Source organism: Mus caroli, unplaced genomic scaffold (genome assembly GCF_978045245.1).
Source record: "Mus caroli unplaced genomic scaffold, Mus_caroli_1 scaffold_8, whole genome shotgun sequence".
In the NCBI taxonomy this organism is placed as follows: domain Eukaryota; kingdom Metazoa; phylum Chordata; class Mammalia; order Rodentia; family Muridae; genus Mus; species Mus caroli.
Genome location: NW_028227263.1, coordinates 99191505 through 99196677, shown reverse-complemented (window position 1 = coordinate 99196677; position 5173 = coordinate 99191505). Strand labels below are relative to the sequence as shown.

The window sequence follows — 5173 nt, the reverse complement described above, 5'->3', positions numbered from 1 at the left end:
GGCTACACAGAGAAACCCTGTCTCAAAAAATCAATAAAAATAGTAATAATAATAATTAATAACAATATTAATAATAATAATCTGTTGATGCCCAGATGATTCCCTGAATGAGATTCCTGTGCTCCTATGTAGTGACCAAGGCTCCAAAAAGGAATGCTGTGATATTTGTGAAAACAATTGAGTTTATTGGGTGATAACCTTCAAAGCTCTTTTATAAGATCATTTTGCACAGTCTTCTGGGTAGATGCTTTGCCTGACCATCCTCAGATGATTTCTCCTTCATGAAGGCTTCTGTTGTGAATAAGAAGTTACCCAGAAGGATCCTGTTAAACAAAGCTCTCTCTATACAGGATACTGTTCAGAATAAGCTACTGCAAGCACAGGAACTGCCCTCATTCTGTATTTTTGGTCAGTGTAGGAATGAAAGGGACATACCAGTGTAGTTTGTCTTTTATCCAAATATTTCTTTGGCTTTATGGGTTGGAAAGAAAAGTCTATAAAGGATGTTTGTATGGGGGAGTGGAATGGACAGAAAGCTCTAAATGATGCTATTTGCCCAGTTACCCAGTTCTCATTTCTAGACTGTGTGCATGGATTGAGAGATCTCACAGCTCTTTTCCGGGACTGGGATACTATTCCCAAATGGAGGTGCTCTCTATTTTTCTCTGGAGAACAGACCACACTTCTCATGCCAGGAACATGTGCATTTTGTGTAGGTACAAATCACAAGAAGAACAGAATTTAATACAATTTTTCAGTTACTCTTGAATATCTGACTCATTTGTTACAGTTCTTAATTTTCCATTGTACCCCTGCAGAGAACAGGACACTGGTGGCCTAACAACTAACTGAAATGTGCTTGCTGTATCTCAAGGCTTTTCTGCTTTCTACTTTTAAAATTGCTAAATGAGCAACTACCCTTTCTAGCATAAGAAGCATGGCTATTCCCCTACAGGTCTTCATAGCAAGTAACATTAGCTTCATGATTCACATTCATGACTCTCATTCATGATTCCATTTTGCCTGTTTGATAGATTCCTCCCAGTGACTGAGGGAAGATATGGCTTTCACCAACAACTTCCTTTTTCCTACACCTGAGAAGAAATATCAGCCCTAAAACAGAAAGAATGTTGGTTTCAGAGTTCTGTCTCTTCCTCACATAACCTGAAATAAATGCCTAGCAACCGTACTGAGACCATCAACTACCTTATATCATACTTGTCTGCAGTTAGACTGAATAGTACAAACTGGATTTCAAAAAATGTCTGGCATTTTTGGAATGTTGGTAAATTACTTAATCCCTGTGATCCTGTTTCTCCCTCCTTATGTACCTGTGCCATACATTCCTACATAGTCACATAGTCCCGACAAAGAGTACCCTAGATTCATATCTCTATTTCTTTTCAGGAAAACCAATGGAAAATTCCTAAGCATGGATCCAACCCCCTGGAATGAAACATTAACAACACAGAAGTCAATGGAAGTTAATGCACTCAAAATTTATCCTGTTTTACCACATTCAATTTTCTTACTGTCATCATCGCTGTGCTTGGCCTGGCAGGAAATGCCATAGTGCTATGGCTTCTAGCCTTCCACCTGCATAGGAATGCCTTCTCTGTCTATGTCCTAAACCTGTCTGGTGCTGATTTCTTGCAACTTTGCACACAGTTTGTACATTCCCTGCAGTGTTTCCTTAAGATACATATGATCTACTATTGTCTTATCCTCAGAGGATTTATGATTGCTTAACTTGCAGGTTTGTGTATGACTGCAACCATCAGTGCTGAGCGCTGCCTATCTGTTATGTGTCCCTTCTGGTATCACTGCTGAAGACCAAGACACACATCAGCTGTCATGTGTGCTCTGCTCTGGGTTTTCTCTATACTGTTTATCCTTCTGTTTGCATAAGGCTGTGGCTTTCTGTTAAGTTATTATGAACACAATTTCTATATTACATGTCACTATATCACTACTGCTTTGATAATAGTATTATCTGTGGTTCCTTTTGTGTCTAGTCTGGCCCTGTTTGTCAAATGTTCTGTGGATCACACAGGATTCCTGTGACCAGGTTCTATGTGACCATTGCTATCATATTGATGGTCTTCATATTCTTTGGTCTGCCCATTGGGATCTACACATTCCTCTTGACAATGTTTATGGACTTACATAGCATGTTCTCTTACAATGTTTTTGAAGTGATAGCATTCCTGTCCTGTGTTAACAGCTGTGTCAATCCCATCACTTACTTTTTTCGTGGCTCTGTTAGGCATGGCAGGTTGCAATGTCAGAGTCTGAAACAACTTCTGTAGAGAGTCATACAGGACAGTCGTGAGGAAGAGAGAGGAGAGAGGGGTCCTTCACAAAGGCTAGGGAACTGGAAAGAGTCTAGTGCAGGCTTTGAAAGAGTCCTTGATCAGACAGTTTCTCTGAGAGTCAATTTTGATTTTATCTATGTAGGCAATTTTCACAATTTTGTTTAATTGGTAGAGAAAATAGTCATTTTATTCAAATTAGGAGAAATGGGGCTTGTTACACAGAAATTGACTGCAACACCATCAAGCTGCCTTATGTGGTCCTCACTGCATCCCCTTGTGATGTAACCCTTGTAATCACTTGGGGTCAGAACAGCTCTCAGTGGGAACAAATGCCCCCCTCAGGAAAAGGATCAAGGTAGTGCAAGAAGTGTCAGAATTGCTTTGGTCATTAAACTTGATAAAGATTAAATGAATAGTATACTTTAAGAACTGTCCCACCGGTTGGTGTGGTGGCACACACCTTTAATCCCAGCACTTGGGAGACAGAGGCAGACAGATTTCTGAGATCAAGACCAGCCTGGTCTACAAAGTAAGTTCCATGACAGCCAGGGCTACTCAGAGAAACCCTGTCTCAAATAAATAAATAAATATATAAATAAATAAATAAATAAATAAATAGTAATTTAAAAGTCCCTATTAAATAAATAGATGATAGATAGATAGATAGATAGATAGATAGATAGATAGAGAAAGAAAGAAAGAAAGAAAGAAAGAAAGATAGATAGATAGATAGATAGATAGATAGATAGATAGATAGATAGATAGACAAAAAGTAAAACAAAAAAGTCCCTATTTTTTTTTACAAGTTGTTTTCTAAATTTTAAAAGAAATTAATGGAAATGTGCACAATTCCAGTCCCTTCAATAGCCGTATAGTTTAGAATATGTGCATAATTTTAAAATGTATCTAATATAAATTCTTTAGTATATAAATGAGTATCTTAAAGACTGCCTATTCTAAACTTCCATTCACCCATTGATGTAGTTAACTTCAAATATCTAGAATTTTGCCCAGTAAAGAATAAGGACAGGTTTTATGCATCAACACACAAGCACCCTCAAAGGTAGGGGGAGACTGTCTCCAGAATCTTTCTTTAACAGTTGCTTAACATTCCATGGCCCTGTCTTTCCTCTTATTCCCTTGTCTTTGTCCTGATTCTCTTTCTATGACTATCTAAAACATCACGAAAAAAAATTTTAGTGAATGTCATTGAACTTATTTTCTCTTGGATTTTAACCTGCAATACAAATGTACATTATTATGAATTGTGTAGCATCCATAACTTGATTTGTGCATGTTTATATATTTTCTTTTTAAAACATTTTGTTTGAAATATAATGACATCACTATCTCCTTTCCCCTTCCTCCCCCTAGCCCTTCCCAGCCACCATTCCTTAAGCCCTTTCTGTGTCTCCTAAATGAATAGATTATTCATTTTTGATTATTAGAGTTATATGCATATATATATATATATATGTTTGTATGTAAAGACACTTGTTGAGTCTATTTTTGTTGTTTGTGTTATTTCAAGGCTGACAATTCTGCATTTAGAAATGAATAGGGAAGTTTACACCTGAGATAGGTTAATTCTCCTTTTACTAGGAGTCATGGGTTGCCTGTTGTTCTTTGTCTAGAGGTGAGACCATGTAAAATTTTTCTCCTTTCACGTTGAGATGTCTATTAATATTGCCATTGTCCCCATTTTGTTTATACAGCCAATCTAATGAAAGACATTTCACAGCCAACTTCCTGGTATTCTGGCTCTTACAATCTTTCTGCAACACTTCCATGATGTTCCTTAAGTCATAGACACAGGAGCTGTGATGAAGATATGCTCACTGGGCTGGGATACCAAAGTCTGTTAATCTTTGTGTGTGTGTGTGTGTGTGTGTGTGTGTGTGTGTGTGTCTGTGTGTGTACAGTTGTAGTTTCATGGGATGGTCTCTGTTATCTATAAAGAGAAGCTTCTTTAATGAGCATTGATAGCTACACTTAACTATAGTATTAATATAAGATTTAGAATGTAGTAAAGAATTATGCTTGTCTAATAACTTGGCAATAATAGATTCTTTTTGAAGGATTCTATCCCTGGGAACCTGCCTAGATTTCTAGTACTAGACATAATTTCCCTCCCATTGACTGAGCTTTAAATCCATTTAGAGAAATGTTGGTAGCCACTGACATGTCACTCTGTTTATATGTTTATAAATATCTTGACATCCTGGTAAATGTAATGATTCATGGGTAATTAAGCTTGGTAGAGTGGCAGCTTCCAAAGTATTTTCAGGGACCATGAAATCCAGACTGCAAGAAAGAGGTTAGATCAAACATCAAACATCTAGTCTTTATTTTTTTCCTAAATGTTATGTGTCTTTATCAATGGGGTCCACATTCAATTGAGGGTTACATCTATAATCTATATAGCTTTGGTAATCATAGGGAGTGCTCTGGATAATCATTCAAAGAGAGATTTCTCATGCTTTGAACTGGTCCTTGTGAAGATTATTATCAGCCCAAATTGCCTAACTTTCTTTAAGATATGTGTATGTAAATATATGTGTGTATCCATGTATTATATTTATTTATTTCCCATTTCATATTGTTTATATGCTGCTATTCCTACTCAATCCCCCAACATATGACTCTTTTATATTTTTCTGGTTTATTACATGTTGAATATGTATATCTGAGGAGTTAGAACTAGGAACTACAGATAAGAGAGACTATGGAGCATTTGTCTTTCTGGACATGACTTCATTTGCAAAGAAATTGAGGCAAAAAATTTATAAGTGTGTCTTCATAAAACCAAAATACCTCTTTATGGCTAAGAAACAATCAGCCAAGTAAAGAAAAAACAA

The 5173-nt window shown here is 36.7% G+C and overlaps 1 pseudogene; it reads left to right on the top strand.

Annotated features, from left to right (window-relative positions):
• Nucleotides 1–1339: 1339 nt before the first annotated feature.
• LOC110288531 (mas-related G protein-coupled receptor member B4-like) lies at nt 1340–2480 on the top strand (annotated as a pseudogene).
• The last annotated feature ends 2693 nt before the right edge of the window (nt 2481–5173 follow it).